We start from the raw sequence: 27,635 nt of genomic DNA, 5'->3' as shown, positions 1-27,635 counted from the left end.
CATGTTTACTCTGTTCCTTTCACCTTTGTTGTGTTTTATAGCAAAGGCTGGAATTATAAAAAAAACATTCTTATCAAGCGATTGTCCTTAGTTCTTCATACTTATTAAGTTTTATATACAACTAGCTGACGCGGCAAACGTTGTTTTGCCATATAAATTTTTATTAGTATGTACAAATGTGGTGTATGAGTGGAAGAAGCATGGAGCGCTGTTAACGATAGCGGAATATAAAAATTACAAAACATTAAATATTTATATTCTAATTACAGCATCTATCCCTTAACGCAATAGATTATACAATATTTTTTACTAGCTAATCTTTAGCTAACACAAACAAACTGAATGGTTTTCCCAATCAAGAGCATGCCTCATATAATTGTACGTGTGAAAAGCAATATTTCTACACGGATGCTTTTCTACAACCTACGGTGCAAACCTGTATGAAGATTTCTGGTTGGTGTGAGTTATATTACGACGCTAATTTTGAGTTTCCTTCATTCCCAAGATCAATAAAAAATGTTAAAACTGGTTTCTTTTATTTTGATATTAGTGATATTTCCATTCCTGATTTGGCTCTTTTCTGATAAAAAAGTATATATTTTATAACCTTCATTCTTTTGTTGTTTACAGCTTTTGATAATGTTACTGAAAAGTAACGAAATATTAAATATTAAGCATTTCGATTTGAAGAATCGTGTTTTCTTTTATACCTATATAGATATAAATAAATATATATATATATATACAAACACAGCTCTGATAACGCAATTTTTGTAAAAAGACAAATTATTTAGGTTTGATAACGGGTTTTTAATTATAAAGTAAATGTCAGTCTACATTGTCTCTTATATCTGCACTTCTAGCAGTTACTGCTCCTTTGCACGCAATTTAGTAGGAATTGCACGTTAAGTTTGCCTTATTGCCACGATCAAGAAAATACGATAAAAGTTTTTATTTATGGCTATTCTATAATTTACTTTCTTGGATAGTAACATTATCTTTTAGATCTAATACTTAATATTTGATTAAAATGCACAGCTAAAAGTACGCATTTGCACAACAATGACACTACGCATTTTTTCCCTTTTTAACTGAGAAACATTTGGTAATATTTTAGAATATTTAGAGTTGGTATCGGTACATTAGTTAAAAAGCACAGTCCAGTGATTTTTCATCTAGCATAGTTCTTGCCGACTGCTTTAATGGGAGTCTTTAGTGTCAAATTCTGACCATCTTATGTTTTAGGATATTTTGTAAAATAGATAAGTACTTACCTAGTCACTGAAATCTAAAACGACGTTAAAAATATTTTCAATCACTATAAATGTAAACAAATTTTAAATATAAACAATGTTTACACAGAACAGTTGATAACATTTAAAATACTCTTTTATTTAATATTTCAGAACTTCGAGAGATTATGTTGCTACTTTAAATACCAGTAGCCCGGAGGGATTTTAGAAATAAGAATATGCATATGTTTATACCAGGCACCTTAAGAATCTCCATGCCAAAGTTTAGCGCAGTCATTTGAATAATTTATGGTTGAATAAAACAATCAAGTTAATTTTACAGACAAAATATAATTCAAGTAACGTTTAACAAATAATTAAAAATTATTTAATCATAGTAATTAAAAAAATTGAATGATAGAAGATTACAATTCTTTTGTAGGCTGAGGTGTCCTGCAAAAAAGCGGTATAAAGCTCAAACATTAAATTCAACCAATAGAAACATTTTTTTACAAATATACATCATAATTAGCGCCTTCAAAAAGTGTTTGGCTATATAATAAACGTAACTTTCTCGTATTTGCAGTTTGCAATATCCAGGCGCTTTGAAAACTGTGTTCTTCTAAATTTAATTGGTGGACCACCCTGAACACTTCGGGGTATTAAAAATAGCCGATTCTCAGATCTACTTAATATGTATATAAAAATTGGTAAAAAATCGGTAAAGCCCGTTTTCGGAGGATTAAGGTAACTAACATTGTGACACGAGAATTTTATATATATATATATATATATATATATATATATATAAAAGATAGTGTAACAACAAATGATTTATAGCTTTTTTGTCTTACAAAAAATTAATGTATTCCATCCCTTTTAATCAGAATACTGAATAAGTAAAAATACTATTTTTTCTCTTCACAATTTTATTTCAGACAGGGCAAATTTACACAATTGGCTGATTTTGATGTTTACAATAACTATCAAGCTTTATATATTTTATATCTTACTCGTCCAATAATTGTCTTTACATATTTAGTATTCAGTCTAGATGACTAAAAGTCAATATAGGGATCCTCTAAAGCTCAGTTCTGAGTAGTTTGTTTCAATGTTTTACCAGCATCTGATTGTATATGTTGACGAGCAAACTTGACTAACAAATTGTATATCAGCAACTTTATTGGAGCTGGAATGTGTTAAATCTAAAAATCGGAGGTCAACAGATATCTCTAAACTAAATAGTAGTTTTAAATCAAATAGATCATAAATGAGTTAAAGTACTGAGTTTCCAAATTGATTCAGAACTAAATTAGCATTCTTATGTTCATAACGCCTGTATAAAGATTTCACGAGTTGACAAAACATATCGTAAGCTACTGTTAATACTACTGATACGGTACTGTATTGTAATACTGTATTGTAACTGTATTGTATTTGTTTGGATAATTTAAATGTTAGTTTCGAAAATTTTACTGCTCCAACTTTGTTTTATAATTTAATCGTATTTTTCATAAGGATATAATTATCTTGTCGGAAATATACTTCTTTCACATTTAAAATCCTAATATTATATCTATATTTTTTGTGACACATTCGGACTTTTGTGTAAAAAAGACCAGGTTTTTCCGGATGATGGATTTTATCTTGATGCGTATAGTAAAACCAGAAGCTAATGGCTTATGGGAGTAGATAATACTAGGCCCTAGATGCCGGAATAGTAAGGAGTCTCCATGGTAATACGAAACCTCCATCTACCATCTTAATCAGAAGGAAGAGTCAATGTTATCCTATCCAACATTACTTGCATTACATAACTTATAAATGACTCAGGATATTCAACTATACAAACTATTCTCTCTCTTACATTTTATTAGCTATAAATAGTTATTTTTCCATAACTTATTTTTTTAAGCAAAAAGAAAATATTGAAAATAAAAATTATGTGATACACAAATTGCCAACATTATTCACTGCAGAAGAGTAAAGTCTAGATGTTTATGAACTTTATTGTAAATCTGCTTTAAAGGGCAGTGAACTAACAGACGTAAAAAGTAAATTTACAATGTTTTATCTAGAGTAAACTATGTCCAGTGTAGGTTGTGTTTTAAAATAGATCTTACTCGTAAAGCCATTGAAAAAGAACGTATATTATGGATAAGGGAAATTTTGGACAGACTGTGTTCCCCAGACATGATAACTCTGCTATTTATTGGTAAAGTATTAAAAGTAAATAAAAAATGTCTTATTTTAACAGGTGAGGCCAAAGAAGCCCCCTCCAACGGGACTAACTAAAGACCGAAACGTCATATTACATTCTTTTTAAACGCTTATTTAACAAAAAATTGGAGCATTTTCGATGCTCTTTAAACATCCAATGGCCAGTAATTTAATACAAAGAATATTAAAAAATACTCAGTTTGTTTCGAAGCCTGGAATAGAAAGTATTTTTTAGCATTTAAATGACTAAATGATTGGAGAAGAATAACAATTATTGTAGTTATTTTATTAGCATTAGGGTAAATTATTGTGATGATGTACACAAATTGATAGTTATTGTAAAAAATATATTTATTATACATTAAATATTTATTTAAAGAATACAATATAAACTCACTGTCAATGTTAAAGATTTAACCTCATCTTGTGTCTCATAGCTATGATAGCTAACCACAAATAAATGTGATAAGAGTTTATACCTGTACAAAAGCACAATGAACCCTAGATATTATAATTGTACAAATATACGGTGATACATTACTCCAGTAAAGTGAGGAAAACTGCATGCATAAATCTTTCTATGCAATAAGCGCGCCCTATAAAGCCAATTCTTTCCTGGAGATTTATTAAAGAAGGCAACTTCCAACAATTTCTTTATTTACAATATTGTTTATTTCATTTATTCATTCTTATTGCATTTAAATTGTTAAAAATAAAATAAAAATAACTGACCATTATTAAACTCTGATCCAAGGTAGAGAAAACTTTAAAATGCCTTAAAGTCGTGGAAACTTTGTAAAATTATGTTTGTATCTTTTAAACAATATGGTTACTGTAAATTTATGAATATATGATCAATACAGTAAATATAAGAAATATAAGACGTTACTCCTCATTAAAACTAGCTATAGAAAGTTTTTCTGGTTATGTGATATTATATTATTCAATAATTCTTCAAGAAACACACAAAATATTTGACCTCATATATAAGACGGTATAAGAAGGCTACATGAAATGTTTTGTTTATAAGTAGTTTTATACCATAGATTCTCGACTTTAAAAACTTAGAACCTGTTAAAAAAAATAAAAATTCAGTTTCATTCCGTAATGAATAATACAAATTTTAAATACTTCCATAAAATAATTCAATAAAAACGTGAATTTTATGAACATTCACAATACTATTTAAGATCTTTTGAATAGAATTAAGACATTAATTCCGTTCAAATAGTGTAAAATATATAATTTTTTATAATATTTCAAAATTAAGTGAGGTTATGAGTACAATATCTTAAAATGAAATGAAACGTTTAATTGCTCGAATGGATTAACATGTGGAGTAAGGCGTAATGCAACTGTTTGAATGAATAACCCTGTGTTGAATGACTATATATACAAAAATATACAAATTTCTACATAGTCTGGTCTAACGGATGAATATAACCCAACCCAAAAAGCTAAAAAACCTAACCTCACGTAACTCAAAAAGTCGGAAACTACAATGTCAGTGTTATGAAATATACACTTAAAAAAATAACATAAAGTAAATAATGATTTTACGTTTAATCATGTCACAATACGCAATGGACGCAACTGCCAGATTGTGTGATCGATATCATTACCTTTACTGTTTTTGTATCATCCCTAACGTGATACTTAAACGTATAAGATATAAACGTTGAGATCGTACCTTCATGTGTAGAATTAGTCCCACCAGGACCGAATAAATCTGTAACAATTGTGTTTTATATATATATATATATATATATATATATCACATGGCGGTAGTAATGACACAACCATCACCACGTTATGTGTTTATTGGCCACTTTACATAATTTGAGAGTATTTAGTTGTTTGTACCTTCCTTACCTTCCTCTAAAATTATGTAAAGCAAGAATTGATTTCCTCTTATCGGACATATACTTTTATCATTCAATGTCTGTGAGTTTAACCCTGTTAAATCGTCTGTTACACTGTAAAGTTATATAACTTACCACTTCTCCCGTATGCAATACAATCCAAATTCAATGCATTTAGTACAATTTCTTATAAAAATGTCAATAAGTATATGAATTCGGAAAAAGTACAAAATGGTAGAAACCTAATCCTTCTTATCTAACATTTACTAAATTAAAAATGTATTATGATATATAGGGAATAAAACACAGCTGTTTTAAAACTCTCTCTTTCTCTGTTGCTCTTTCTCCTCCCCTATCTCACCTTTACTCTCTTTCACAACAACTAAACAGATACCCTGAGACAAATTGTACACAATAAGTTTCTCCCTGTATCCTCATACAAATTCTCACAGCTCTAAAATCTAAAATGTAAACGGTAAAAATATAATGAGATTCAGCCTTCTCTTACGTTTGATCAGTGAAACTTACCGGACTTGACCCTTTTTATATCTACCGATGTTGAAAGGCTTTTCAAAGCTTTAGGAGTCACTGTTCGCTTTGTTCCTTTCACCTTTGTTATGTTTATTCTGAAAATTGAAAATATAAAAATATGTTTCCTCCCAAATAATTGTATATAGTGCCATGAACGAGTATATTAAATAAATTTTGTTATAATTAAATGAATTGCTGTATAGTATTATTTAGTTGAATTAGAATGCTATATTATTCAAATGATACAAACTTAAAACCCCCATATAAAAATAAGTAACTTAAATCAAAGCTTTATAACATTTTAAATACATCATTTAAGGTATTTAATGATATAAGAACATACAATATTTAATATTAAAAATCCTTCAATTGTAAATACTTAGCGGAAAGAATGGGTTATATTTGTATCTGGAAAAAAATACAGTAAAGATTTAATTTCCTTTTGAGACTTTATGCTGACTTATTAAATGAAAAGTCACAAACACAAGGTTACAGCTCACGATTTTGAAAATATTAGAACAGCTGGAGCTGTGGCACTGCACAGTATACTACAGTAAAATTGATGGGCGACAATAGAATTACAAATGCATTTTAAAATCAGAAGTTTATTCTGTCTACCCTTAGTTTATATTGTTTTATCGGAAAAGAAGCTCTTAAAACCAGCAAGGTACATCTCCGCGCTACTCACTTGCTATGTGAAGTTGTAATAGCCTACTTATCAATAACTCTATATATTGATGGTCTAGACTGTTTATCATTTACTTTGATAGACACAGAAGAGCAGTTACTAATCAGAAATTATATATGAACTAAAATACAGAATTATTGTATTGAACGTGATTTTGAGACCTGCGCGTGTTTATTGCCATGCTTTATTGATTTGTTCGTTTTTTTCCATGCATATCTTACATCTAAATTGAAACCTCAATACTGTACCAGTATTCCCAAAATGTTCCCTAATCATATATGTCAAGTAATACCTCACTAAATGTACAGATGTTCTCAAAATGGTAAATTTCTTGTTTTGTTACAATTTGTTGTTCTTACCAATTATATGTCGTCAACTATGAAATTTAAACTCATTTTTTGATGTCCATAATTTCGCAAGAGTCAACAAGATAAATCAATTTATAGTAATTAGTTAATTGTTTATAATTAGATGATGTAGATTTAACCTTTTTTATATCATGCTTTGCACTTGAAGTTTGCCTTGTTAACGAGATCAAAAATACAAATAAAAACGCAGGTCCCAGTAACGTACTTCAATAAAAAAACTTATATTTTTGGTTTAAGATATTTCTAGTTTTTTTACTTAGTTTATCTTCTTGTAGCGATAAAGAAGATATACATGACTATTTAGAATTGAGAAGCCTTATAATTTCTAGCGGGGAAATCCTGCCTACTTCCGGTATAAGAAAGAAATAAGTTGATTCATCATTTAAAAATAATCGTTTATAAGGTTTTGCGCCAAAGAAGTATTGATGTTTTTTGCTCTACAGTCTGGTAAAGAATAGATCGTTGTGGCGTAAGCTCTGTTTGTCCTTAAGCTACAGTACTAATTCCATATCGTAATGTTAAGAAAGCCCACAAGTGTCGAGTACCTTATGTGAGTACAGTTATGCTTATTAAGGCTGGTTTTATAACAGTGTTCAAATATTCTACTCAATGGTATTTAGTATAAGAGTATTTACAATGCATTATATATTTTGAATTCTTCACTGGCGCAATCTGTAGTGAAAATTAGATATGAACTTTTTCTTTGTTACGTGCATCACAACTGATCAAGCACTGATCTAAAATTTGAATGTAAAAACATTTTTCAATCCCTTTGATGATATGAAGAAACATAAATGCTAATTTTTTTTTAAATTCTAAATTCTAAGTATTTTTGACACTTGTTCTTTATATAAACCTTCCTTGCATTTTTAGGAATATTTTTTAATAATTAGCGGAGCAGATCTAGCTCTTCACAAGTTTCACACTTTCTAATTCAGTTTCATTTATAAGATAAATTAAAGTGCAGACTGGTATAAATTGCACTGTCATTTTATTAGTATCCTATAAAATGTACACTACTGAGAATAGTTGAAATTTTTTATGCTCCCCTTCACTTATAAACCACTTGGCAATCTTGGATGTTGAGTATTGTATGCAAACGTTCACTTGAGCGAGCGGGTACATAGATACTTAACTGTTTAACAGTCAAGGTATTATATAAATGAAATTTTAAATTTGCAACTCACTTTTATGAACTACATAACTATGATTATAGGAAAGGGTTTTCGTTAAATGGTCTTATAAGTGTGGGTGTTTGTAATGGAATAACTTTTTATCTTGTTATCTCGTATTCGACACCTGCATTTTATTCTTTGTGTGTGTTTTCATTATGAATTCATTTATTTAATTTGTCCAAGTTAGTGGTTCTTTTACTATTTATAGATTTTTAAAATAACTTTTTTCTTTTTTATATATATATAGGCTATGCATGATATTAAGGGTAAAAAATTATGATAATTATAAAATAGCAAGATTAAACTTTTGTTATATAGAGTCCAATCGTATGAGATTTAATATGTGACATGTGTAAGTGATTAATAGAGTAAAAAGGAAATAAAATAATAGAAAGTCAATGTTAAAGGTAAGAGTCTAGATTCTATTTAAACGCATTCTTGCATTGTAGCACCTTCCCTAGCTCACGGAATCCCTATTATTTAAATACTGTTATGAAACATAATTTAATTACAAAGCATGGATGTATAGTATGGATAGATATCTCTAGAAAAATTTCATCTGTAGACTTTTCCTTGGTAAGAAACTTGATTCCTTCATTGACAAGAAGGAGATCTAAAATGTTAGGTGTCAGACAAGAGAAATTGGCTAGGGGTCATTGCCTATTACTCAGTATTCTGATACAACTTCTCTTTTGTCTGACGGAGAGATGTAAAAATTTCTTGTCGGTATGGTTGTCTTTTTCTATCCACAGGACTTCCAGAGAATTTAAATAGATTTGTAACTTTGCATTTGCAATACTCCTTTCCTTGTGGCGTACTCAGTATGTAGCATGGCTACTTGCTAAAACCATAACTGCACAATATTTTCCTATGAATGAATGTTTTTATTTGGTGTAGATTGAAATTATTGCAGCGTCACTCTGTATTAAACAGAGATCTACAGGCACAAAATAATACCAAATTATTTAATCAAGTACCACTTTCAATGATTTTGAGGGAATCGGTGTGTGGTAGCAAGTCACTGGTACTACTTTTATGTAATTTAACCGATTTTCTGTTTTATTGTAGTGGAAGATTATGAAAATACTTATATTTTAAGTTACGATGTTGACACTTTATCAAACGTTACATTTAAGTTGTACAGGTCTACATGAGCATTTATAGCACTACATTAATATCGAGATTCTGGTAGGGATCCTATTGTGTCGAGTACGATAGACTGTGATAATCTAAAGCAACCATCAGCAAGTTCCCGCCTGAGTGTTGAAGCTGAATACTGATACATTTATGAATAGGTTCAGGTCTCGGCCCGGCCGGGTTAGATATCGAATGCATATTGACCAGCTCAGCTATATCAGATTTCTCATTGTGTTTGATTTGGATGTAAATTAAATCAGTCTGGATAGTAACCTCTGTAAAACTCAGTTACCTTATCACTACAAAGTGTGGTGTGTTGTGAATCCACTCGGCCAAATTTGTCTTTTCTTTCGAAATCTCCTTATGTATATCTAATTTCAATAAAGATATTAGATATACATAAAGGAGCAAACACTTTTTGCGATTCGATGTTTATTTCTACTTAAATCAGGTTATTACTTTTACAGATTTAATTCAACTCAATTCAAAATTCTTTTATTTCATCAACATGATTTACAATTACAGTGTATAAATAACTACATCCCTCTAGCATTGCTAATCGAGGAGAAGAATAGATCAAAAGATACAATTTATATCAGTTACAATAAATATTCACTTTAACAACATGCATAGTAATTAAATCAATATAAATATGGAGTATATAGTAAATATTATGATTAAACTCGTATATTGAATTAGCTTAAAATCTATAGTATACAAATTTCATCGTCTTACAAAGTATAGAAAGTTAATATAAAATTAATAATTTAAAAATGTAAATAGAACTGTTATTGTTTTTTGATGTATCGGTATATTAGAATTTGGAAGGGTGGAAATATGTTTTGAAGTCTAATATGAATGAATTTATTCAATGTCTGTGTATGGAAGAGAAAGTTGCCTCTGGGGCAGTGTGGTCTTATCAGTGTCCTTTGTTTGATTGTTTGGAATGTCTGGGACTGAAGATTTTGATGATAAGGTAAAAGCCTGAAATTGAGGGTTATTGCTGTGTCATATATATTGTTCCTTCTTGGCTTTGTTTGAAGTTGTTTGTGAGTTACGTATACTGAACAAACTTGGGAGGGCCTCTCAGTCCAGTATGGGTGGTGGTTGAGTGAGTACTGTATGAAGTTCTATGTGTGTTGTGTTACTAGTGAATCAGTGTAGTGAATTTAAAATTGCATTTCTGGATTACTTGATGGTATGTTTTTTGTTGTTTTCTTATTTTATTTTCTTGATAATATTACAAAAGTATCCATACACTACTTTCAAATGAAATAGCTTTTTAGCCATTTATCTATTTGATATTCATGTTTAACATCTATTTAATACATGTTAAAATTAGTTTCACAGGCATCTTGCCATCTGATCACGTATTAGTTTGCTGAATTAAACACATATGGGACAGAAATCGTTAAGTAATAAATAATTGAATCGCAAAAAGTAAGGGCTCCGTGGTGTAGTAGTAACATAATTTCCCGGCAATCGAGAGTATATATACATACCATTTATTAGTTATATATAAATCAACTAACATTAATTGATTTATAGGCAAACTCATCAATAAATCATCGAAACTATAAAACTGATATAGGTAGAAATTTGTCCACATCAGATCTAATGCGGCTTATATCTAGGTACTCGCTAAGAAGCTATTTAGAAAAACTTCGAAATCTGTGAAACTCATGGTACTGGTAGAACACATTCAGAATTTCAAAAAAAAAATATGCCAAAAAGTACCATTAGGATCCCACATGAGTTCAACAGATATTATTTTTTTATTTTCAGAACTGATTGCTAGATCTCATAAAAACTTTGATAATATTTAAGCGGCATCACATCATGAAATGTTCGTATACCTTGGATACCGAGGCATGAGATATGGATTGAAATTTTAAACACAGGCAAATAATGAAGAACGTAATTGTGTTCTATAATATCTATATTTCAACGAGAACACGAGGCTAACTCATAGGGACGTGCCAGAATACGCAAGTGGTGACTTAGTCTATGACTATCACCTGTTTTAGCGATGTTGGAGTTAGGTTTGACTTACATCTAGAACCGCAACGGGCTATGCCGAAACGTGCATTTAGTACATAAACAAAGGCAAATATATTATGCATCAAGTATGCAAATAAAAGTATTCTTATATTATTATCTACACATCACTTTTGCATAAGAGTGAAACTCTTACACTACAACATTATTCGTGATGTAAGTAAAAATGTGTAAGATTAAAACATTACATTTACAAGTGCGACGGTCTTGGCTGTAAGTAATAATATATATATAAATTGTAATCTTTATTAAATTGTTAACGTTACAGCAGCTACATGACTTTTTCTAAAATTATTTAATGTGTTCTTTTGATTTGGCTTGTAGGGTATTTCCTGTACAGTACGTTTCTGAGGACCATCATCCCTTCTGTATTTTACCTCAGATATAAATTAATCAAACGAAGAGATCTAATAAATGTTCATAACTAATTAAATTTGTATATAATCTATTATGCAATTGTTTTATTAAATATATTCTGCACAAATTACTAAGGGCAATCGCTGTACAAGAAGTATTGTTTATACTTTTAATCTTTCCAATAAGACACAACAAAGGTAAAAGGGTAAGAAGAAACTGAGACTTAGAGAGCTTTGGAGAGCCAAGTCGTTTCAACATTGGGATATATGGAGCGGACAAGTCTGGTGATTTTCTCTGGTCAAACGGAAGAGAGAAGTCTAAACCTTGTAGTTTTTGTTCGTTCTCCGTTAATCTGGAAATTGTCTAAGTGTAAAGAGGAAACATGAATTCTTTAATTTAATTTGTAAGAGTATGTCTTAAAAAACTGTGTGTGGAAATAGCATTCTTACTTTACCTCTCTTTTTTCTAGAAATTTTAAGGGTAGACATATATTCTTATGGCAGTTACGTGGTTAAATCAAGCTTTTGTTGGATTCTGGAACTGTAATGTTTATCTGTGTAAACAATACTGATGTTTTGACCTTTTATAATATACTTACAAAAATCAAACACTTTTGAGACCCAACCATTGAATAAATCCCTTTTATGGAAATGATTCTTTACTGTGTAAAAATACTCGTCTTTAAAAGTTCCAACAGAACATAGAGTTGTGGCACTCATGTCCTCTTTCTCGTCTGTATAGGGGTTTAGTGCTTAGTAAATAAATGTAGAAAAAGTAGAGATCACTTAATCCTGATCTACTTGATCCTGGGCTAGGGCTCACAAAGGTTGTTGTTTGTGGACTATTGACAATATCTCTCTCTCTCTCTCTCTCTCTCTCTCTCTCTCTCTCTCTCTCTCTCTCTCTCTCTCTCTCTCTCTCTCTCTCTCTCTCTCTCTCTCTCTCTCTCTCTCTCTCGCTCGCTCGCTCTCTCTCCCTCTCTCTCTCTCTCTCTCGCTCGCTCTCTCTCCCTCTCTCTCTCCCTATCACTCTTTTTATACTTACGAAACTGCAAATAGTGGAAAATAGGTGAGTTAGATAACTTTACACTTCAATCCTGTATGGTATGTAGAAGAGGTATGTGACTTAAATGTCATTGAATTCTTATAAATAAAGAATATTTGCTGATTGGGTTGGGTAACATGCTGTGAGGGTAGCTAAGTATAACGTCTGTAGAACATTTACTATAGAGTATTTAAGACTATTTTTCGTAGCGTTCGAACCAAAATAAAAACTCCAGCAGGTTTCATTATTTGATTTATTTCATTATTTCGTTTTGAAAGCTCTTTGAGCTTATTAATTTTCGTATAACAAAACATGATATAACTAATTACTTTGTAACCGTACAAATTGTATTTTTTTCTGAACAAGTATGACTCGAGTTATTTTTAGGTATGCAATACAATTATTTTCATAAAAGTACACAGAACGGTACTACTTGGAAAACTAATCGGTGTTAGCAATCATAGCAATTAACCTCTGAGGAAACTCTAGCAATAACAACCCATTTAAAACAACAAAAATAAACCTGTTGTAATATAACTCTTTTAATATAAAAATATTTCAAATTCATGACGCTAAAATTAAATCAAGGAACTACAACGTGAAATATATTTTTTCAGAAAAGAAAAGAAATCCAAATTCCATACAAAATGTGAAAGGTAACTCGAATTCTAACCAATACGTATTTTATACAATTAATTCCAAATATATACGTGGGGATATCTATAAGTTCATGTTTAAGTTGCCCATAACCTATTGCAAGATCCCATCATTGATAGTTCAAATAATAACACAGTAAAATCAAAATTCACAAAATAAGAAAGCTCTGCATTTTTAAGAACACTGCATATCCCTAATATTTCTATCAGTTTATGTTCATACTACTCTGTTTGACGAGAAGAATGCATGATCACCGTTGAAAAGGAGATTCTGCAAGGAGTCGATACCCAACAGATGCGGTTAAATGGAAGTCTCCATGAAGTCACGAGAGAAGGGATGGGGAGCGCTATTAAGGCAGCCTCTTCGTCCAACTCCATACACTGTACGTGCAGAGCGGTCGGTACAGATAGACATTCAGGTTTAGTTTAACATACCTGAATCACGTTCTTCATTCATATGTTTAATTCAACAATATTTCAAATTGTTGAAAGTAATAAATGGAAGAAGTTTGGTTTTCTTTAATAGTATAGTTTTTTATTTATTATAAGGAATTTAACTATTATAACATATCAAATATTCATGAAATTAGTTCCTTTGTTGATGGGTAAGTTTTATTCATGTTATATTTAAGTACGAATTAACTTTTTTTTACTGGCTAATGCTATTTATTATCAATTGTTTTATTTCAAATTTATTTTGTGCTCGTATTTATAGACACAGGTAAAGTGTAAGGAAGGAGCTAATGGTTCTAACTTCGCACGTCACAATAAAGAGCTCATTCGATCAACCACTTAATCCTACCAGTCCTATATCTGTGCTCGCTTAATTCTTCTAGAAATGTGTAGTTAAAACAAATATAATTTGCCATATTTTTTCGCTGTATTACATTATAGATAAACTATAATATTGTTAATCTGTATTTCTTACACAGATTTTCAAACTTAAAAAATGCCGTTCTCAGCCTTATTTATTGTTTATTTCCTCAGTCTGAATACGGTTATTCTTTCGTTATGAATTCTTTTACCTATAGATTTAATTTTTCAGTTGAATAATTCAAACATGTAAAGAAGTTCTGAATACTGCCTATACATTTGAATAAATTTGATTAAGAGAACTTGAATTCAGCTAGATTTATAACATGACAACTCTGTATACCAGATTATTCGGCTTTTTTACTCCTTTTCATCTATTTATTACAAACAAAATTTTAATAGTAAATTTATAATACATTAATTGCAGTAGCAACCATTATTTATTTAAGTAAGCTAGAGTTAGCGTAAAGGTAACCAAGTCTTAATATATATATATATATATATATATATATATATATATACCCCCACTATAAGTTACCCGCGTCTTTGCACCCAATTTCGCAAGTTTTGATCCTGTATGAGCACTACTGGTTTGAATTACATATATCAGACTGATGATTTTGATTTTTCTTTCTTGCAAAAAAATACGTCCTTATGTTTATAAACAAGCAAATTGTAATTTACTTTGTTCTCAGTATGTTTTTTTATGTAACTGATTTTGTTTTGTTTTCAGATCAAGAAAATACACTCTAAAACAAAGATCGAAGGAGCCTACTGTTGTCAAAAGAGAACCAAGACGGGATTTATAAAATTTTTAACTCAAAGTTTTAAAATGTTTTAGAAAATTTATAGCTGATATTGATGCGTTACAGCGAAAATCCATGTAGCATAGTTCTTGCCGACTGCTTCAAAGTGGGTCTTCGGAGTAAAATTTTGACTTTCTTATGTTTCAGGACATTTCATAAGGTAAATTAGTACTTACCGGTACCTGATTGCTGAAATATAAATTGGTTTTAAAATGATAGTTAATTGTTACAAAATGGGCTTACTATAAAAGTAAATAAATTGCAAATAATAAACAATGTTTACACAGAACTTTTGATTACATTTCACAGGCTCATTAAATTAATATTACACAACTTTAGAGACCAAGATAGGATTTTTCGTTACTTAAAGACCACTAGGGCGTATCTTGGAGGGATTTTCAAAATAAGAATAGACCTATTATATTCATTCCAGGAACCGCAATAATGTTCACGTAAAATTATATTACGATCCGTTGAGTAGTTTGCGTGTGAAAACAAAGCAAACAAACAAAGGAACTTTCACATTTATAATATATTGGGATATATAATGTTTTTTTTTTATATTTCTTTTCCTATTTAAATTTGCTTTCAATGTATCGTCGTTTTATTTATTTTCCCCAAAAGGGAGGAGCTACTACTTTTTAATGTACTGATTATTGTATATTTTTTCAAAGATATTCAATAAATTTTTAATATATTAATGTTTGTTGCCAAAGTATTAAATTCCAATCTTTTGTGTAACTGAACTTTATATCTATGAATTGACTTAAAATCTCTATGCCTCATATTCAGTTACATTTCCATAGTAAAAATAATTCTAATTCATACAAGATATAACAATCTTGTAATTCTATTTATATAAGTGGATTATCCACAAATATCCTAAATAGATATTACTGGGTGGTTGGAAAAGTAACTTTAAATAGGCTTTTTATATATAATTTATTTTTAGGTGTTCATAAGAGTGTTGAGACACTAGGTAGATTAAAAGAAAAAAAATACTTTAAATATATCATATACATTCTTAATAGGTTTCTATTATTTCGTTTATAAAAATTTTATTTTTAAATGTATTTACAGTAAGTGATTAAAATTTATGAATAATTATAGAGTTATAACTTTGATCCCTGTATGAAAACTTTCTTTATAACAGGCTTCACACACATTGCCAATAAATATTTGTATACCTTTTATTAGTTAGTTTAAATGTGCAACATATTATTGGCAATCCATAAGAAAATTAATTTTTATTTGATAATAACGGATAACTTATCAAGTTATAGTTTCATTCCGTTTTCTGAATTGTACCTGTTTAGTTTAAACCAATATTAATTTGATTAAAGTAACTGGATAGTTAGGAAATATCAATGCTCAAAAACGTTAATGTTTATGAATATTCGACATTATGTAATTTATGTAAATTGAAATAGGTTTTATAATTATTGAAAAGTATAGAATATTAAAAATCAAAAGCTTTAAAACTATATGAATAAAGTTATTAGAAGCAAAACAATTATTAAAACACTATTCAAATTGTGATCTAAATCAAAGTGTTTCTTTGCGATACAGTGGAAAAATTTAAAACTACCACTTTTATAACATGAAATAGTAGTTTAAATTTGTACTATTATATCTCACAAACTATAGTTAAATAACATTTGTATGAGATGACAAACAAGTTTAAATACTCAATAATATTAATTCACTTAAAATTTTCACGAATATAATATTATATTTATTATTTATAAAACAACTCACAACAGATCTCAAATAAATTTGATATAGTTTTAAATGTATATCACCTGCGGCCGCTCAATTTTGTTGAAATGCTATTTCAACTTAACTTAAAAAAATTAAGACAGTTTCAAAGCCGCAATCTTTTAATTTCTAACTAAAATTATTATTTCTTCTTAGGGTCTTCATATCCAAGAAAAGTATTTTTTTGGTATTCCTGTGAAAACGTAACTTTGGGAATAAGGTTTTGAATTTAATTATTGAATGAACTAAACCAATTATAACGTAGTATTTATCTATTTTAGTAACATTTACCTAATTTGGTAGTAAAAAAAAAACACAAAGTTTTAGCTGTGTTTGAGGAACAAGATTTAAAATGACAGAAAGCAATTTCCATAACAAACATATAGGACGCACATCTATCATTGTCAAACATCTCAAACATCAACATAAACCCGAATGCTACTGAAATTACAAACATGTTGTCATACAGACACATGGGGTCGGAGTGGAGGGAGTTTTCATATAAAAGTAAAACCTCTGGAACACAGGAACTATGAGTACAATCACATCGATATTATTTTATATGATCTTTCCCTCTTCTGTCGTCATACGAGTATTTTTTAAATAACTATCATCTTGAGAATGCATTAATTCAGTAATACCTCGTTATCTGTACACCTATTCTAAAACATTGGTAATGGGTTTCACTAGTTAGCATAAATTATACCTAAATTACATATTCTTCTGTAAGATTGCCTACGATCTGGCTTTCCTGGTATTATTTTACGATATCCTTTAGTGGAATTATTTTAAGTTTTTACCGTATGTGTGAATTTGTGACAACTTATTTAATTTTTGTACTCCAGAAATGAGATAAAAAGTCATTATAGTTAAAAAAAGTCAATATTATAATGTCCAATAATATTATTAAATTGGGTTTAGCTAAAATATTCTACTCTGATATTCCATACTGAGGGTTTTCAGGTTCAGAGGTGAAAAAAATGTGAACTAGGATGTGTAGTAGTCCTATTAGAATTAAAACTGTTCAGAACACCAATTTTTGGAGAGGATTGCTATTAAATTTTAAAATGTCAGGATTTTAAATGAAATGTATACACGAAGCACAATAGGAGAGTATCTGGTATTTTGTGATCTAATTCGGCCAATTTATTAAGAAGATTATTTACATAACCAATTATAATAAATTTTTATTGTAGCAATTATGATGTTATGTCAAATAACAATAGCAGTATAATCAATGGTACAAAGTATGTTCATGTCAATAAATGGATATGATATAAATACAGTAATAGTTTGTTAATAGATGGAGAAAATGTTAAAGCTAACATTTGAAAAGAATATCTTATAATACAAATCTAAATATATATAACTATATCTTTACCTTATAATAATACCACAATAAGAACACAATGATGAAATTTGTTGATTTAGTTAATTCTACTATATTTGAATGTACTAAATATTGCCACTCGTAAATATACTCGTACATACATAAAATACACATAAACCATATATTTAGATATCTAACTAACCGTTAAAACAGTTACATTGTCTATTACCTTCTTCAATATAAATGTTATTAGAATTATATCAAAGCTTTAGAATAATTATACGGATTGATTCAGTTTTTAGAGAAATGCAAAAAGATAGCACAAACAAGTAAACATACTTCTATACGAATTATTTCACATAGAATGTTTTTCTTCTTTTAATTTAACATATTCAAAATTTTACTAAAATATGCATGGTAAATGTTATTGATACCGAACTAGACCCTAACCGATGAAGAACATTTGTTTGAATCAGTTATGTGTTAATAATAATAACAGTTAATAATAGTTTTATTTGGACTTAAGGGATATTTTTATAGACTTCTGAAGTTTCATTATTTTTATTTAACGGACTGCATTATCCTTTTTAAATTTAGAGACTAATGTTATGTAACCTGTACTGTAATAATCAATACGACGAACATGATCAGGAACTAACATCATAAGCTGAGTAACTGCAATTTGTAAGTATATACTGTCAGCATGAATTTCCAGTGACAGTATTTCTAACTAATTGTCAAGCAGTGCTTAAATGTACTTTATGTATTTATACAGTGGATAAATGTACTTGGATTTTAATTGGTATTTTCATAGAAACTGTTTTAAAAATAATGTTTTTTATTCCTAACTATAGAGTTATTAATTGTATTCAAACTACTTTAAAACATATAAGAGAACATTGATGTGAATTTTATATAAAATAACTGTGATGGAATATTTGATTAAACTAAAATTCATCTGTTCTTGATTTGTTGAAAACTTTGAATAGTAAAGTTTACTACGCTATACCAGTTTAATTTCCCGGAAAGCTGCTTTATAATACCCTTTGTGCCACTTAAAAGAAAAAGAGGAAGCTTTTTCAATTTTCTTGAAACTTAAGATTTATTCTGGAAAAAGTAATGTCTGATATTTTAGCTTTCAGAGTTTTTAACAGTGAAAGGACTTTTAAAATAAATTTTAATTTAACAAAATTAAATTACAATATAAAATTTTATAATAATAATAATAATAAAAACTAGAAAACCTGGAATTGTAAATGAAGTGCTAGTTAATTAAGACACGTGCGATATTAAATATAACAAAATCATCCATTTTTAAGAACACATACATGGTAATTTAATTTTAGAACACTGAAGTCTTTATGTAATAGGTTTAGTTAATTTATCACTATGAATTTGTAATTGAATGGTGAGTACTTAATATTGTTACTCACGTGTGCATGTGAAGAACGGTTTTGATGGCAGTACGCTGAAAATAGCCTGGCGTGGCCTATTAGGTATGACCTAGGATAATCTCTTAACTTTCTCTTTATTCATGACCAGGGTTTTCATATTCATCCCTTTAATTTCATGACTTAATTTAACGTTCCGGTGTAAACGTGACTTGAAAGATTTGAAGAATAACTCTGTATCTATTACTATAAGTATACAACATGGCGAATAAACTAGATGCAAAAGAAGCAAGGCGACTTGAAAAAATTCAGAGTGTCTTGGCTGCAAAGTTCAAACGTGCTGAACAGGATGAATTAAAAAACTTCTCAAACAAAAATACTATATCATAAAATGCTAATGAGACGTCTGCCAATCGTAACATATCAATAACACATGATCGACCGCTCACTGTTTCTAAAGCTAGAAAGTTGGATGAGTTAAACCGGAAATTACAAAGTGAGTTTGCTCAGACTCATTTCAAAGAGTTAGAAGATGTTCGTGAAAATGAGAAAAAGTACGAACCAATCACCAGAGCCATTAGGGAACAACAACATAGAGAATTGGAAACACAAATCCACCGAATCTCAGAGCCGTTGATGTCATCGAGATACACTGCAATATTGTCAACAACAGTCTTGTCAATCATGATGTTCACTCTCACAAACATTTGGAGACAGCAATCCTCTACTCCTTTTCCCCTAATGTACCACACGGCTACAAAATATCTCAATCACCTCAAGAAAAACACTACATACCTCTTCGGAGCGGTTTACGAAAGATTCAACAGATCACAATCACACTTGAAGACCAAAACAACCAACTGCTCCAGAACAACCATGTAAACAACATCGTCTATTTAGATCTGATCAGTAAATCACAAACACATACATACTCACAATTGTGGTAAATAACAACGCGTGGTGTCTGCGCGGTGGCGGGACAGCGATGACATGCGTGGTGATTCGCGCGGCGCGGTTCTGACTACTCGTACTCACACTCTTAGTCGCTCTCTAACAATTTTCTGTCCCAGATTCGGTCTCACACGGTTTGTCCCAGAACCGGTCTCGGGTGCGTTGTCCCAGGAACGGCCAAAGTATACTACTTCTTACAATTAGTATCTATAACGCTTTAGTGCATGAACACTTAATTTGGATTGCGATTGTCTAGTCCTCCTTCTCCAATATAAGAATATCTCAACCACTCCGGCACAGTTGTGTATATCCGGCTGTAGAACCAATGTCTAATATGTCCTAAAAAACCCCTTATTAACTCTCGTCTATCATTAGTTATATATCATTATACGGCTGTTCTATACCATTCTTAATTATGTAATTAATTATAAGAATGAGTAACCCTGTTTTCCCCAGTCTCTGTACATTCAGCTCCGGAAGTGCAAGAGTTCACCGCTGCAGAACATATGTGTTAATAGCGACATTTGTCCCGTAAGGAGGCTTCTTGTAACAGCCCCTAACAATAAATGTCATCAAAATTATCAGAGTTTCACAGCGGTTCTGTAAATTTGAAGAACATTGTGAATTGTGTGGCCAGGCACAGGAACTTGAGGTTGTGTAATGTATATATATTTTTATTTTTAAATGTTAGCCCTTAAATATAACTTCCGTGAATACAGAAAAACTGCAGAATTTAAATAAGGAAAATAATGCAGTTTAATAATCAGCCCCACAGTAAACAATGGGTACAAAACCAAAATGCTTAGTTCTTACGTTGTGTACATGAGTGACAATGTAGCTTCATGGAGTGACGCGCCGCTTCTTCATTTAGGAAAGTAAAATATGTTTAACAATTCTTATTTCAAGGAAATTAAAATGTTTAAGTCAGAAACCAACACTCGCATCACGTATCCTAATGTATGTACTTAATAAACTTCGTATCCGTATCTTTTATGGGCATGAATGTAAGGCTCCTCAAAATTTGCCTCAAATTCCTACCGCACCTTTTGGAATAAAAACATTTTTTATGTTCTAACTGTGTCAGAAATGGAATCTTTAGGAGCTATAACAAATATGTCTTTAAAATATGAAGTATACCAACAGAAAATTGGCTTAAGTGATAACTAACTTAATTTCCTACTTCGTATTCTGGTGTTGGATGATGGTCTTCGTACTGATTGTACTCTAAAGTAGCAAAGTCTACTAAAGGTTTTGTGATGGTGGCATTTGGACTTTGAATGATTTCGTAAGTATTATAAATTGCCCTCACTAAGGACCATTATATTTTATATTTATCTTAGTATAAGTATAAAATTGTATTGAGAAGAGTATGTGTAAATGTAATGGATAACTTAACATAAAAATAATTTAATAACGGTTGGCTCATTTTTGTTACGCAAACGTTGGTTTTTCTGGTATTATTGGTAAAATGCTTATATTCACACTCATGTTGAAAATACGGATAAATTACACAATTTTTCGTTATAGGTAAAAATATGTTTAACATTATTGAATAAATACAGGATAACATTTTGTTGACGACTTAAGAGTTTGTCATTACTTGTATACTATATATATATATATATATATATATATATATATATATATATATATATATATATATATATATATATAGTCTCTTAAGCAGTTCAAAAAAAACTACAATTATCTTGTACAATATTTCGTTGTATTAACAACTTTTTCAAGTATACAATAATAACACAGAATAAAATAAACAAACAAAGGAAGAAACACCTGATAATAAACATTCTAAATGTAAATACAATTTTGACATGTACACAAGGTTTGATTAGTTGTTTTTAATTTAACAATAATAACATAATATAATATAATTTTGAATTTAGGTAAATTTGTATCACAATCTAATTATTCAAGTGGAAAACAATAATTTAGCGAATGTTAAGTCCATATGGTTGTTTTGATTTTAATATAAGTTGGTGTGCCAATTCAGTATTCCTTAAATTTAAATCATTTCGAGAGCTGTTTTCACAAGGAGTAATTTTGCTTATAGCTTTGAGTTTGTAACAATCCTCAAAGCTTTTGTTATGGTGAATAGCGTGTAAGGCTACTGGTTTTTTGTCGTCTTTGTGATTGATAGAAAAACGGTGACCGGTCATTCTTACCCGCAAAGAATTAGAGGTTTGCCCAATGTAGTCCTTGGGACAAAACCTACAGGTTAGCTGGTAAATTGAATTGTTGGAGGTACAGTCCAATTTACCAGCTATTGGATAAGTTTTTTTAGTTACACTACTTTGGAATTGATCGGTCTTATCCATAATTTTGCAAATACCACAACGTGGTTTATTACAAGGTTCACAGCCAAAAGATAAATTTTCAAAATTTTTTCCAACATGAATTTTGGGCCTTACAAGCATATTCTTCAAATTATTAGGTCTCTTAAATACTATTCTAGGTGGCCTGGACAATAATTTCTCAGTTAAGGGCGAGTTTTTTAAAATTTCATAGCCAATTTTCATAACTCTATTGAATTTGTGCAAACCAGGATAAAATTTTGTTATAAATTTAGGATCATTTTGGAAGTGATTTGGAATAGTTGTAGCCTTTTTTGGTTGTCTGAGCTGCCGGTTCAAAAGTTTTGTAGGGTATCCCCTGTTGGAAAGAGCTTTAGTAAGTTTGCTTTTGTAAATTTTGAAATCTGAAGCGTTTGTACATAAGGATTTGGCTCTAAGGGAAAGACTTTTTGGAATGGACTTTTTTACATGATTTGGATGGCAGCTACTGTAATGCAAGTAATTCATTTTGTTAGTACCCTTAACATGTATTTTGGTTTTTAAAATATGATTTTCTAGAAAAACTTCAACATCCAAAAAAGTGACGATTTTGTGATTAATATTCCAATTAAAGTTAAGACATGAAAATTTATTTAAACTATCAAGGAAATGATGAAGTTTCTCTAACCCATGATTCCAGACTACAAAAATGTCATCTATAAATCTTAGCCACAATCAAGGAAGGAAATTTTGAGTTTTAAGAAAATTTTGTTCTACAAATCCCATAAAAAGGTTGGCGTATGATGGGGCCATTCGAGTACCCATCGCCGTTCCTTTAATTTGGAGATAGTTCTGATCCATGAATTTGAAATTATTCATTGTTAAAATTAAATGAATGAGTGAGGTTAAAAAGTTTGTTGAAGGTTTAGTGTTATTTGGCCTTCTTTCAAGAAAATGTGTGGCGGCTTCCAGACCACCTTGATGTGGAATGTTAGTGTAAAGCGATTCTACATCTATCGTTACAAGAATCGTCTCATCAGGAAGTGGCTGGTGAACATCCTTGAGTCTTGATAAAAAGTGACCGGTGTCTTTGATGTAGGATGGAAGATTTCTCACCAGGGGTTGCAGGTTGTCATCTACGAATGCTGAGATTCGCTCTGTAGGAGAACCGATGCTTGCCACGATAGGTCTGCCAGGAGGTGGTCTCGATGGTTTATGTATTTTTGGTAAATGGTAGAAAACTGGTGTTTTCGGTACTTTTGGGACAAGAAGATTTAGCATATCATCTGAAAGATCCTCATTAGCAGCCTCTTGAGTAAGATAATCACGGATTTCTTGGTTAAATGCTGATGTTAGTTCTTCATCAATTTGTTTGTACGTAGAACTATCACTTAGCTGTCTTTCTGCCTCTTTTATGTAATCAACCTTGTTTAAAATTACAATAGAATTGCCTTTGTCCGAAGGCAAAATCATAATTTGATCATTATTTTGAAGTGACCTAATTGCTTTTCGTTCAGCATGAGATATGTTTTTGGAATTAGGAAGACTGTCTGGCAGATCAGGATTTGAAATATTTGCCAAAATTAAACTTATGAATTGCTCAACAGGGTGTTCTAGTGGAAGTGGTGGAGGTTGCCATCCTGAACGATCTTTGAATTTTAGTAAACATTGAGGAGTTTTATTTTTATCATCACAAGGGTTTTGACTGAAATAATATTTTATTCTTATGTTTCTTGCGAATTCCAAAGCATCAGTTACAAAGTTAATGTGATTAAATTTGTATGGTGTAGGGGAAAAGGTTAGGCCTTTCTTTAATACCAAATTTTCTTTAGACGAAGGTTTGTAAATAGATAAATTTTCAATGTTTATCAGAGAGTCATCAGTGTTATGATTTTTATTTAATTTTGAAGCATTTTTGTAGTGTTTTTTTGGGTTGATTTTTTCGTTTTGATAATTTCTTGGAGATGAAGTAGCATAATTTTGAGGAATCACTTGAGATAGTGTATCTTCTGATTTCACTGTATGAAGTTCATTTCGTAGCACTGACAGTTTATGGAGAAGTTTTTGAGATTTGTTACTCACAAATCTTTTAGTACCAAGTAGGATTTCATTATAAAATTTAATAATATCTGTATTGTTTTTGTCATAAGAAAGTGAAACGAAAATCTTGTACAGATGTGCGTCATGTTCATGTGCCAAAATCCTATAAGAATTCAATACTAGTCGTGTAAGTTCTAGGTTAACCTTTGCAGCATGTAAGTGTATGCTATTGTGTAGGGATGGAGGTAAAGCAAAAACCGGGAATTTCAGACGGAGACCATGTGGTGTGAGACCAATTGATAGACAAGCATTCAAAAACAATATATGACATTTTAATTTAGCTAATTTGTAAGCATGGTATCTAAAGTTTTTCATGAGTTCAGGTGAATTCTTCATTGTTTAACTATGATGTGAAGAGTGTGATGATGAAGGTAAAGATTGTTCGTTACCAGTAGGTTTGTTAAATCCTTAACATCTTGAAGTGTGTTGCCTATTGGCTTAAATAGTCTCTTAAGCAGTTCAAAAGAAAACTACAATTATCTTGTACAATATTTCGTTGTATTAACAACTTTTTCAAGTATACAATAATAACACAGAATAAAATAAACAAACAAAGGAAGAAACACCTGATAATAAACATTCTAAATGTAAATACAATTTTGACATGTACACAAGGTTTGATTAGTTGTTTTTAATTTAACAATAATAACATAATATAATATAATTTTGAATTTAGGTAAATTTGTATCACAATCTAATTATTCAAAAGGAAAACAATAATTTAGCGAATGTTAAGTCCATATGGTTGTTTTGATTTTAATATAAGTTGGTGTGCCAATTCAGTATTCCTTAAATTTAAATCATTTCGAGAGCTGTTTTCACAAGTGTTTTCACATACATATATATATATATGCTGCAAAGATTAAACAAATCATGGACAGTACCGCAACAAACGTGGGAAGTCTACACTCTGCATTAGTATTAAGAAGACGCTAGTGGGGTTGCTATCCTCAGGGGCCAGTCTTCGAATTAACTCTGCTCGACGTGGAGAACGAGCGCCAGACTAACCAGCGTTATTGTTTTCGGTTCCTTAACGATGGATCCACCCAGCATAAAGTCTTTGGAGGAATTTTAACCCCTGAATTCCGACTCCGGATCTGCTCAAAATACTAAATAGTCTTTTTTATGTCATAGGTGATTTATTATCTTACAGGGATAACTGATCATAATGTTATATATATATATATATTTTTTTTTTTTTTTTTTTCAGAAGAGGCGGGTCTCAGGGGGTGTCACACTCTTGCCAATAAAGTCTCAGAGAAAATCGAAGGTTTTCATTGTATTATTAAGTTAGCCCCTAAAAATTTATTCTTTAATTTATTCTTAGAGTCCGTGGATAAGACCAGTCATTGCCTGTTTATCGGAGCATTGGTTATTAAGAGATACCAACAATATTTTGAATAAACTATAAAATCTTGAATTTATTTTACTTTTCTGCAGATTCAATACGACCCGTAATGGAGTGTGTATTCTCACCAGTGCTGGCCTCCCCCATTCTCTTGTTCAAGATTTATGTAGTTTTTTAAGAGAAGGGATTTTGGAATGCTGTGCTGTGGCTATTAACCTTAAACCTGTAATAACTATATATTTATGTCTACCTTCAAAAGGTTGGTTTTGAACCCTTTTTATGCTACATTAGGCAATTATTAAAACTCGCTAGAAGTATTTGTGAAAATGTTTTGATTGCTTACTCACTGGAGACTTTAATGTAGATATTTTATGCATAATAATATGATCGTTGTGTATTTGAAAATTTTAAGAGCATATAGTTTAGAAGCTACAGTTTTTGTTCCCGGAAAAATGTATCGGAAAAAAATTACTTAATTTTATACTAGAAAGTACACAGGTTTATTTAAATGGGTTTTCTGACCATGTAGCTCAATCTTTGGTCTTTAATATTGGTATTTGTTCCCACAAATAAAGTGTAGTAAAATAATTTGCTCGATGTATTTCTGAAACTAATGTAGAAATTTCATTTTAAAATTAGAGTTAGTGTCTTATCAATCTCTGAATTTTCAAGTGCAAATGTGAATTATATTTTTAAACAATTAATGGGAACCGTTTGAGGTTTTGTCTTCGGTTCTTTTCCCTTTTGATCCAAAAAACTGTACATAAAGATCATCACTACTTATGTATAGCCAGTTGCCATTTTACCTAAAACAAGATAAATGAAATAAAAAGTCAAGAAACTCTCCTGCAATATCTTGTCAATAAATGCTTTTACAGTGTTTCAAAATTCATGACTTCGTCAGATCGCAGTTAGTCCCCAATAAACCTTAAAATACAAGGGCTATGAATGTTCTTCCCTCTTATTAACATAGGAGTTCATACCTGTGTTTACTTAAATTGCTTGTAGTTGTATTAATATACATACAATATGCATACATTTATAATCACAATAACATTGATAGAACAAGTATTGCTGCTTGATAAATGAGTTGCATACTTTTATTATGTTTAAAGATTTTTTTCCTTTTCCACGTGTGCATGTACAAGACGTACCTCATGATGTAAATAAAAAGTATAATTAAAATACAATGAAATATATTACGTTTTTAAAAACTGAGCTTCTAACATTTTCAATCACTAATATAATACTATAGATGTAAAATATATTTTCAATTCCATAACAATAATTATCTTACTAACCAGATTATTTTATTTAATACCGTTTATTAAATAAACACGTATTGAGTTAACCTTCTTCCTTATAAACAACGCACATACCTTTTCTACTAATACTAATTACTGACATCACGCCATAACTGAGAGAGACCTGAGTTACAATGCAATGAAAATGCAATATTTAAGATAGGTAAGATCTTAATTGAAAATATTCCTTCCTGTTTAAATGGAAGAAAGGTAGA

Source organism: Homalodisca vitripennis, chromosome 1, assembly GCF_021130785.1.
Source record: "Homalodisca vitripennis isolate AUS2020 chromosome 1, UT_GWSS_2.1, whole genome shotgun sequence".
Lineage (NCBI taxonomy): Eukaryota > Metazoa > Arthropoda > Insecta > Hemiptera > Cicadellidae > Homalodisca > Homalodisca vitripennis.
The sequence above is the reverse complement of the archived record's forward strand: the minus strand, read 5'-3'. Positions refer to the sequence as shown.